The following is a 12027-nucleotide window of genomic DNA, read 5'->3' on the forward strand; positions in this document are numbered from 1 at the left end:
ATTTTGCAGGTCAACATTTTCTAAATCACTTGGATAGATCTTGGAACAGTTAAAAGGTAAATAGAAATCCTTTTTATTTTTACTGTGCACCCAATAACCTGGTCTATGCTACATGAATTAACATGGACACTACTGGATAATTTCAGAAAATTAAAATCAAATCGCAAAAGTTGCTATAAATGCTTTGATAGTGTATTTGATTTTGTGTTGGTCTTTTTTTTTAAAGTACGCATTAAGCTTGATGCATTGAAAAAGAGTTAACTGTAACATTTTCAACTCTCTTACTTAAGAGTAAATGTTGCTGATGGCATCTGACTCGCAATTACTGAGGGGGAAGAGGGAATTAAAAGAAGTGCAGCTTTTATAAAGTTCTAAGATTGCCGAATGACTATTTAATTTTGTTTTTAAATAGTCTTAGCCATTGGTGTATTGAAAAGGCCCGTTTTAAAATGTCCTGCTTTCTGGGTTTCCTAGTTTACCTTTTATTCGAAACGTGGTACCTAGAACAATTGGCGTCTTTGTGTGATGTATATATCCTTCCTTATTTATATCAAATTGTTTATGCTATAATTTGTACAAGGTTGTAAGTAAATGATCTGTACTGCAGGATTTGGACATTGTGTGTTAAACGACTGTCCAAAAAAGGAATACAGCAGAATCTGTTTGTGTTAGTTTTTCCCTCCACTCAATTCGTGGTTGCCGCAATACATTTTAGTAATAATTTGAACAACATTTCCCAATTAAACAAGTTCAGCAGACATACTTTGAAACAATTCCACCCAATTCATATATTTTTGTTTGGATCTGGCCCACCATCTTGACACTTTGGATAGCAGGATTTACTTTAAAGATTATTTTACTTTGTAAAGTACAGTATTAACTTTAGAGGAGAAGTGGCCAAAAGTATGAAAACCCACATCCTTGAGCATTACAATTCTTATTTGTTTTCTAATCTATACAGCAAATGGCCTTCTTGGTAAAACCCTTGGTAAAACAACTGCCAACACTTCCACAAAATATAGAATACATTTGTCATAGTCCAAACCAAAATCAATACATAATACAGTAAGAGTCCACAATTTTCTGGAAAGCGACAAGATATTTTAAACGTCCCCTCAAATACTGGATGAAATAAGGGGTAAAAACCCACAGTAGTACTTACAAAAGAACCCAAAAATGAATGTAAAATTATGCTCTGCAATAATGTGCTTTTATGAAATACTTTTCTATTTAATGTAGAAAGAGAATGGATACGTGGGAGACATATAGGGTGGGTGGAGAGCACAAGTAGAATTTGGCCTTATGTCATTCCCATGTTATATAATTAGAAAGCCAACTTTAGAGCCTTCATCCTGAAGGATAATTCAAGCAGAAAAGCGGGGGGTGGGGGTGGGGAAGGGCAAGGGTGCTATATAAAATTTGGAAAGCGATGACCAAGAACATAGTTATATGATTTATCAATGAGTGATTGTCTTGCATGGAGAATTTAAAAAGGAAATATTAAGTAATCTTTCGAACTGCTGTTTATTTTTTTTATGTCAATTTCATATTTTAATGAAAGAATAGAGGCAATTTCCTCCTTTTTTATGAAATGTGAAAACGCCGGATCATAGAATTTGCAAGGCAACTTTTTAAGTTGTATAGAATTCTGCTAATAGTTTACAACTATTTTACTATATTACTATATAACTATATTACAAAGAAATATAAAGAACAAGTGTTACTATACAGGTGATAAATCTGTTAGTACAGGGGTCAGCAATCTTTTTCAGCTGTTCACCGTCCCTCAGACCATGTGGTGGGCCGGACTATATTTTTTGGGGGGAAATGCACGAATTTCTATGCCCCACAAATAACCTAGAGATGCATTTTAAATAAAAGCACACATTCTGCTCATTTAAAAACACCAGGCAGGCCCCACAAATAACCCAGAGATGCATTTTAAATAAAAGGACACATTCTACTTATGTAAAAACACGCTGATTCCCGGACTGTCCACGGGTTGGATTGAGAAGGCAATTGGGCCACATCCGGCCCCCGGGCCTTAGTTTGCCTACCCCTGTGTTAGTATATGTAAGAGAGTTCAGGTGTCTCAAGATAAATAAAGTGTAAGTATCCTGTAGTAACATTTGCACTTCTATGCTAACATCCGATTGTCATCAACTAGACATGATAATGCCTATTACAGGACCAAGAATTTTAAAGCCTTCAAATATCACATAATTCATCGGACAAACATCTAACCAGCAGTCCAGCACAGTAAAATGTGTAACCAAATTAGCAACCCATAAATAACACATCTTAGTTTAATGTTAAGTTTATCTCTCTATGTTCATTGGAACTATTAATTGCACAAATGTGTGCTCCCATGAAAAATGTTGCAAGGGTGAATTGCACCATAAATAAGTTCTGGGAGGATCTTTTATATCATGTGAGTGGGGGACGGAGACGGGACAACAGCATGTTTTCTCCATAAAGTCCAGATCTCAAATGTATTATATAATTCATTGAGGGCCTAATGTTTCATTTGTTCAGTTACAAAAGAAAACTACTGTATGGAGAATTTAGCTAAAAATCCAACAATAGCTAGAAAAGAAGTTAGTTGCATCACCAAAATGACAACTGGTGGTCTATGAATCGATATAGAGACTGATCAGAGACATTTAAGAGGGAATGCAATCACAGACTTGATTATAATACATAATATGTACGTCTATATTACTGGTATCAGGACTTGGGATTCCTGAAGTTGGGATACCTGTATCTCTAGCTAAGACTAAATTTTATTTTATTATTGCAGAGAAGGAAATGTCCTTCTATAGCCAATAAATGTATGGATTACAAAGTTTCACTGAAGAGCTGCAAGAAAAGTAATTAGTCTTGTAAGAATTCTGTAAGATGGGTAAAGGGGAAATGAGATCTCTTATCATGGTATACTCGCTGTTCTAATAGGGCGCCATTAGCTGTTACATAATCACAACTATTTCTTCCTCTTAGCCTATGTTTATGCCCGGCATTTAAGGTCCAGCATAATTAAATTAAAATGTCTTTGACTAGAAAAAAAATGAATGAGGTACTTTTTTGTTTCAGCTCTTTACACTATGAAAGAGAAGCCTGATACTTGCTTCGACAAATGTTCATGATCTTTTTTTTTTAAATCCTACCAGAGGTAGAGACCTTTACTGACGTAAGATTGGGATCTGTCTGAATGGGGGATGTTTTTTTTAAACTGGCTAAAATTACTGGAAGCGTTTCTGAAAATAAAGAGAAAAAATTACAGTGCTCATCTGCCCTAATATTTTCACACGCAGCAAGACTGGTTTGCAGTGTCAGTAACATGCATCTGATCTGCGTCACCTGCTTTGCCATCTGAAAATCAGTCTTGATGCAGAATTGCAGTGGCCTCCCATTGGTGTAAACTCATCTATTTGAAGAGGCAACATTATTACATCCTGCAGCTTTTCATTGTTACAGTTGTGTGCCACAACAATGTAATTTATCCATATGGACTACCACTTGAAGTGTACCACTTTCCATCTAACGCCCATATAATGCCCAGTCTTTAAGGGCACATTCCCATACTAAAGATTTACTGGACGAGGAAATGAAAGATTTGATGGGAGCTCTATATGCTGGCAGAACACCGTGGGAGATACATCAGCACAATTGTGCAGATACGTTGGTGGAATGGCCAAAACCAAGTGGAGTTGTGGTTTCGACATAGACGGAACAGAGGAACAACATGTTTATGCTACATTCTAGCTACATGCTATATTTTTTTCATTATGCTACATGCTATATTTTTTTCATCACACACATTATATGCTAATAAGGGGGAATTCTGGTAGCCGGAAACTATGGGAGAAAGAGCACTTTACACCCCGAGCTTGCAACACATCTGGGAATTGGAGCACATCGCTAATGCTTCTCTAGAATTCCAGACACAAATATCCAACACCAAACTCTACTCCACTCCAATAGCTGGGGATGCCAGGACAGAGCACCCACACAGGGTACTCCCGCTCCCATGCCTCCCGAGTCCCTATGGGAAGATGGGTATCGTCTGAACTATACTGCTCCTGCCTTGCAGCAATTAGGAGCAGGATCGCGCGCACACAGGCAAGGCCCTTATCCCGCAGCCATGCAAGCTCTCTGCCGTCAAAGACCAGGTACTCCAACTGTTGCCACTACTGTACTAGCCAACACTCATGAGCATTTTTACCTTGCATTCTCACAGATGGATGAACGGGGCAGAAAAAGCTGTCCCCATTCTTGCAATTGTTCCACAACAACCCCCAAAGGGGAAGGAGTATGTATACTCACAGTCAGTGTAGTCTCTCTTCCCCCACAGGGTGGACAGCTAACGGTGGCAGAGCACTCAGGTAGCATTACTCCCTCTTCTCTTTCAATCCCTCACACACTGTGTGTTCAGTATATTGCTTGTTATTTGCTGTGGGGTGGTGTTCCAAGGGCACTATAGCCATGTCGGTCATTTTCACATTTTCTACTTGTACATTCTTTCCCCTCTCCTCCAGGCTGAACACACACTAGATATGGTGTCTGAGTGTAAGTGTTCAGAACAGGGCCTTGTCAGGGGTGGCACTACAGTTTTGGAATCAACTTCCTAGTTGTATCTCTGTATCTCTCTCAGATATCACAGAGGTTTACTTTTGACAGGCTTTTAAATGCAACAATTTAATTGCTAAAGACAACTTCTATCCATTTTTTGGTGTTTGTCCTTGTTTTATTCCTATTTTGTTTTTATGCTCTTAGTGTTTTACTTTTCAAAAATGCTTTAGCTGTTTCGGAGCAGAAAGGTGGTATAAAAATGTAAAGCAAATAAACAGTTTGCTTTGGGGAACCCTGTGCATTTAGACAGAAGTATAACAAAGTACTGAGTTAACATACTAGGTCCAAGAAATTAAAGCCACCAGAATGTGCCTTTGTTGTGCAAGAATCATATTGATTGGATATCATGGTGCATCACAATTGTTTCCACATTTCCATATCCTTGGATTTCTGTTTCTTGCTTATCCTTTCTTCCAATATCCAAATTTAGACAACAGTCCCCACAATTATAAATAACAATACAGAAAACACAGAAAGTATTGACTGTTGCTTGCAGATGTGGGGATCATGCCTCATTTAATGTTTATAATGCACACTCTACTTGTGCCAAAATTCAAGGTAGTTACACATTTTATGGAAAAAGGGTAGGACAACTAAGAAGAATGGAAATTCAAGCTTCACTAACTCATTTCCTAGGAGAGGCCATTGTCTCAGAAAAAAAGGTATAACTAAGTTTGACAAAAAATCTCATTCCCTGAAAGGCATAATATCAGAAAGAATACCGTTGTGCGGTAAGTAATCTGAATCAACATTGCATACACGCACACAGTAATGTACAGAAAGGGCCCTAGTGACATCACTGATTGCCACCAAGTGTGGTTTGGGCTCAGTGTATGTTGATAATTAATGCCTATTTGTAGCACATGAGAGAGGAGAATCGTCCCATTGCTTTTGTGGGAATTTTTAAATCTGCATTTGTTGACTAGTGGAGAAAGATGAATGAAGTGAACATGCACTTCATATTTCATCTTGCAAAGTACACGATTCAAAAAAAGAAACAGCCCTTCAGTGCCTCTGATCTTTAATTAAAAAGTCAAGAGCTTTAATCCAATGCTACCAAAAAATAATAGAAAATTAAATATAAAAACTTCTCTCCAGGAAAACAGGGAAAAAATAGCCTGTGGTTCACTTATGCCTATGCTTAAATATAGAGAAATGGCAGTTTCTTAGAATGGAAGGCCAGCTAGCCAGGCAGCACAGCTTTTCCACAGAATGTTGGGATGGGAAAATGCAGAATGTGTTTATTTGGAAGAGTCTTTGACTCGTCTTAATTTTGACCGCCATTCAAGGTCTGTGCAGCTGAATTGTCATTCATTGGGGGTATGTGCAACTGGACCCAATATGTTTATGATCTTGTGGCACTATTTAAAAAAAAATTATCCCAACATACCATCTGCACCCAAATGCTTGAGGCAGAAATTATTATAAGAAGTTGTACTTTTTAGATCGGTTTATATGACATGGGACAGAATGGATCGATTTGCCTCAGGCAAGAAATCGACACTAGAAGTGAAGAATTTTATTTACAAATAGCTGCCCAAGTATGTCCATAAACACATTGCATTAGCCCACCTCCTGTTTGGGTCTTTAAGACTTCCCATGCATTCCCCATCTCTGCTCCCCTTACTGAATTGGATCCTAAATACATGACTACTTCTTCCACATTGTCATCTCCCAGACTCATCAATAGCATGTTGTGAGGTCTTCTCTACCGCAGTGTTAGAACCTGAAAGTCATTTCTTGCAAGGTTAGGTTAAGTTAGGTTTATTACACTGATATCTCACCAAATGTGATAAAAGCACCAGGAAACATTTTAAGACTTTTTAATGTCATTTAGGCTGGCTTTTGGTGGCAGAAGTTAGGCTACGTAGGACTTAGTGTTTATTATGATTCATCCACTGCATTGGCTTCAGTTATATTATATGTTGTTTAATGTCAGTGTATTATTACCCATCTGGTGCCTTTGTTCAAATAAAATATGTATCGGAAGTAATTAGGCCGGCCCCGCGCTTCATTGTGCTGCTGCTGCTTCTCTTTCCAAAATCGCAGGTATAAGAGTGCAATAAGCCCAGGTGAAGGATAGATATAATGTGGATCATCTAGAAGTGGACTACCCAGCAAAGTGTCCAAGGTAGTAAATGTTGCCAGTGGCTGCAATGCTTTCAGTATGAAAAAGCAACAACATCGATTAGAAAAATGTGAGACTGTCAGCTCACTCCCAAGTTGGAACTTGTCCCTTCAGAAGTGTGGTTAGGAGTGTAGTGTGAATGTCTTTTTATATTTCCATACGAAGCCCTAAATCTAAAACATACAAGTTTCTGCATTGGACCATAAGTTTTGTGTTAATGTTTCTAGTACTTATGTTGACCCAGAAATCCTAGAAACATCATTACTGCCATCAGTTGATTTGTTTTAATGTTTGTTTTATTTAGAGAATTTATTAATGAGGAAGTGAGAGCATTATCCAGAGCTGGGTTTATGGTGAGCTGCTGTAAGTATAACCCTATGACCTTGATTCAGCCCTCTGTGGAATCAAAAGATTAGAGGGCCACCATTGCCATTCACAGTAAGAGGAGGAGGAGGAGGAAGAATAATGAAAAATATCTTATTTCTAACCAGACCTCTGAACGGTCTGGCTGTTCTGTGAGATTCTGGGTATCTGATGTTCCACATTGGTTTTGTTCCACTTCATTACCAAGCAGATTTGTAATCTGAGAGTCATTATCCCGAGTTGAAACTAGGAAGGATTCCAACTACCTGTTTCCTTGTTAAAACATCCTAGGGAAAAAACATATTTAGGGGTATCTTGGAGTCAACGTTCAATTTAGAAAAACACTTCAAGAAAAATAAAATTTAAGTGGAAAATGATAATTAAACAGAAATGTTTTTAAGCAGTAATATTATCCTTTGCTGGCAAATGCCACTTTCTTTCACATCTGGAAACATGTCTTGGTCATCAAATGAAGCAAGCTAGATTGCCTAACTGCTGTTGCTCTGCCCCTGCTTTTTAAGGGGTTTGTCTCTCTGTCTAGAAAAGCATACCTCTTCCACATCACTCAGTCAGTCAACTATTATCACATAATGCAACAGTCTCAAAGCCCCACATGAGTACCACAGCTTTACCATGTTCACTTAATTCTGAAAGTTGTGTGTGGCAACCAAACAGCCAGCTGTTAGTGGTTATCTAGTCATATTACACTGTTCAGGTTTTAAATATATTTAACATTCTGTTTGGGAAACATTTATTCTGTCTTGTTTTGAGGAGAGGCCCAGAATTGATGAAAGGAAGCCAATAAAAGACAATAAAACAGAAGTAAACATAAGCTTCTCTCTGCCATTACATACTCAACTAGTTTGCTTGCAGTGCTATATACATGCACTTTTCATTTATAAGCTCTAAATCATCCTCCCAGTTTCTTCTTTTCTGCTTTCTCTAAAATAGTCCACCTATGTTAGGTTTGGATGAAAATTTTGTAAAAGAGGCTTATTTATCTGCTTTGGCTCAATGGACAGGTACATTCATTTTGGCTGTGCCAAACTGTAACCCAGAAAGCACTGCTTACTATTCTGGATTTTTAAAAAACTGCTCCACACTGGCTTTTCCTGAAGCTTCTCTTATGTATAAAAACCCTGTCAGGGATTTGCAAGCAGCAATAGCAGCAGCCTGCAAGTCTTTCAGCATCTCTGAACAAGCCAGTACCCTTTTCCCTTTCCTTATTTTGTAAAAAAAAACCCAAAGATTTGATAGGACATTAACAGTATATCTAATCCCTCTTTCCCTCCTTGCTCTCAATCCCCGGCTCCACTTTATTTTCCCAACACACAAAGAAACACACACAGGCACAAGTATCCATGTAAACAATGTATTTACCTTTCTTTTCTTTCCTTTTTTTTTTGCTGCTGCTTCTTCTTTGCATAACATTCATTTTGCGATACTATTAAATCTCAGCCGTCTGCTGAACGCACAAGCCATCTTAAGATGGTTTTGTTTTGCTTTTCCAAGCCCTTCCAAGAAAATTAAAATGGAATAAGGAGGGTAGGGAAGAGACAGCACAAGAGGAGCTACATTCGGCATGAGATTTATGCTACATTTCACTGCCCCGAGGATCCTTAAAAGGGGGTGGGGGGACACACACACCAGAAAGCAAGGGAGAAAACTGTACTTACATTACTGCACACTCCTGCAAATCTCCTCCACCTTCCCCCTCCCCTTTACAACCTGATAGTACTACACATCGCATTCCTAGTGAGCTCCGTTCTCTGGATACCGAATTAGAACCCCGAGCAAAGGATCAACCACTTATCTCTTTAATCTACGATTTAAAGTACATTAAGATCAGAGCGAAAATAAAATCACTGACATGGCATGAGAATATTATAACACACATGACAGACCTTTCATGCCTCTATGTATTTCCCTCCCTTAGTGACAGACGTTTCATTGGCTTCTCGCCGCGGCACGAGCCCTGCCGCTATTGGCTGGCGAGGTCGGGCTTATCCCTGTTGGTAGGCAGAGGCTGGCTGCCGGACTGGCCAATCGTGTGTTTTGTTTCCAGGAGAAACATGGCATGTATAGCTATTTAAATCCTACTACACGGTGATGTAAGCGAGGGGGCTGTTGTAAAAAAAAAAAAAGAAGAAGAAAAAGGGGGGGAGAAGAAAAGAGGTTAGTAATAAGGCAAACTGAAAGGAAAATCTTGTCAAGCTGAATTATTTACAGTGCATGAGCTAAATCCAACTGGAGACAAATATAAGTGACCCACCACACCTGCACATTGAACCAATATGTTAAAACCCTCTTCTGCAAAGAAATCTGCACAAACACATATGGCCCCTCTATCCCTAATGCTGAGGTAATTTAGACGCATCCTCTCAAATACTCTGTTGTTGCTGTATATGATTATATATGTATATATATATATATACACATTACTGCATGGAGTAGTAGGCACAGAGGTTTTATGGAGAATCATTTGGAGTACCGTATCCCTTTGACCCATTTGCTATATTCCTTCTCTTCCTACATTCATGCAAGTGGTCAGAGAGATTCATGCAAGCATTCTTCCTCCCCTGACCCTGTACAGTTTATCCCACCCAGTAATACAGCAAGCATAGTAATGGTAATCCTGGTCCTTGTGCTGTTAAGCTATCAGTATTTGAATTTCCACCCAGACAAGATTTTTACAGCAACTTATTGGCAGAAAGGACAAGATTTGCACATCCACTGTATCTGGGAATCCCAGAGAACAGTACTACAACATGGGCTTCTGTTTTGCAGGGGCACCATGGGTGTAGCCAAGTGGGGGGGTGGCAGCTGCCCCCCTAGATCAAGTGAAACAATAGAAATACTTAACTAACTGATAAATCACATCAATTCTGCCCCCCCAAGGTCTTGCCCCTCCTAACAAAAATCCTGGCTACGCCCATGAGGGGCAGAGGATTTAAAGATCTGTTCAAGGAGAACCGTCTGAAAGCTTATTGCAGCTATCTTCAAGTAGAAGATCTCTAATAGCGGATAAACAAGCTTGACCTCCATTACTGTCATGGAAGACTTAGTGGACATTCAAGTCAAGAATTGCCCCGCTCAAGCAGAATGCAGCACCAACAAAAAGCAGAAAAAATAGTGCCGATTTGCAAAATTGAATAAACATTATATGCAAATGTATAAATAACTATTGATATCTGAGCTATACTGCCACTAAACATGGAGGCTCAATTCTTTTATTAGTAGCATCAAATAGCCGGCACTGCCTGCAAATTTGTAGAAACCACACAATATAATAATTTTTAAATGTGATTTGTGAGTTTGGGCCCATCATGCCAAAAACACTCTCTTTTTGAGTTTTTATGACTGCTATATCTGATTCTGTCTTATAACTTTTTGTTATATTCATCAGACTTGCCTTTTAATCAGTGTTTTTGCAGCTGCAGTGTGCCAATATGGCAGTATATTAAAGAAGGGTCCTTGTATTACCTTTGCCATATTTGGTATATGTCATAGTCTTGTAATGTTCTGCATGGAGTTTTCTATAATATTCATTATATTATACTCTGAATTCCCAGGTAAGATCCTCCCTCTGTTGTGTGGGCAGGTAATCCCTCCCCCACCTGGCCTGATCTCCTTGGCAACGCTTCCCCCAGGTGGGATTGGACAACTGACTGGGGTTGGCGGAGACCTCCAGGTATCCCACCTGAGGGAAGGTAAAGCCAAGCCTATGCTGAATGGAGCCGCTCCAGATCCAGGGGCTGCGCGCGTCCACGCAAAGGTCACCCCCCGTTTTATGCGGGGAGCGGTCATTGTGTGGCTACACTGGTGTTTTAAAAGTATACTCTAAACAACAACAGCAACAAAGTAGCCTTTGTTCGCCATTGCGGATTTATGGTACAATAGACTGCATTTAATTCATAAGAAATGCAGGAATTGAACATTTTGGAATGAGATTTGGGTCTCAGACTTTATAAATAAATGACAGTTATATGGCAGAAATAGGCAATTTCTTCAGCACTTAAAATCATGCAGAAAACCCATTAAGCCTGATGGCTGTTTCTTCAATTTGCTAATTTTTGTTTTTCTGCAATACAGTTTTGTGTGCATTTGGTAGACAGCATCATTTAGCTGGCATAGAAGAGATATCATAAATACCACAGTTTTTATGTCAAGTATGATCAGACATGAACCAAACTATATGCCAAATGCGAAGCAGATCCCATATTTTAATGCTTGGAATAAGGTATAACCAGCAGTTACATAACTGATTATCTTACTCTGGACACAGCATTGCTTACTGTTGGAAGAACATTGCAAATCTTCATTATATATGCTAGTGGCATGTACATGAGTCACTTAATTTTTCATTATTTTTATGTATTAATTGCATATGTATTTAAATCATCCAAAGAGCCTGAAATATGTGTATTGTCTTTTTAAACCTCCCCTTTATCCCCACAACATTTCACACAAAGCACGTAGTTAAAGTTTGGAATTTGCTCTCAGAAGATGCCTTTTAAAAAGGGTTATAGACAGATACATGAAGGAAAAGGCTGCTATCAGTGGTTACAGCCCATGATGGTTAAGTTCTACCTCCAGTGTCTGAATGCCAGTTTCTGGGAACTGCAAGTTCCAGCAGAATGATGTTGTGCTCAGGTCCTGCTTACAGGCGTCCCATAGGTATCTTCTCATAGGCTAGACTTTTTATGTTTTTGTGAGGTAGGTTAAGAATGGGAGATTGTAGCTTGCCGCAGCCAGCCAGCCAGCCAGTGAGATTGATATCTGTTGAATATTACACCTTAATTTTATCCTTGCTCCAACAAGTTCAGGGCAAGTTCTCTCCCTCACTGAATCCTTAACATAACGCGGTGAGTGCAGTTAGTCTGCAAGACTGTGAGTGGCCCAGGGTC

At 39.0% G+C, this 12027-nt stretch overlaps 1 protein-coding gene across 2 annotated transcripts in view; it reads left to right on the forward strand.

Moving 5' to 3' along the window:
- The window catches only part of ARMC2 (armadillo repeat containing 2), an 87830-nt gene that overhangs the window by 26516 nt on the left and 49287 nt on the right, over positions 1 to 12027 (forward strand). For both annotated transcript variants that reach the window (XM_080998811.1, XM_080998810.1), the window contains exons 2-3: positions 10 to 56; positions 7062 to 7120. The gene's annotated coding sequence lies outside the window, so the exon portion shown is untranslated. The remainder of the gene's footprint in view (positions 1 to 9; positions 57 to 7061; positions 7121 to 12027) is intronic.

This window comes from Podarcis pityusensis (assembly GCF_964106645.2).
Source record: "Podarcis pityusensis genome assembly, chromosome: 3".
Classification (NCBI taxonomy): domain Eukaryota; kingdom Metazoa; phylum Chordata; class Lepidosauria; order Squamata; family Lacertidae; genus Podarcis; species Podarcis pityusensis.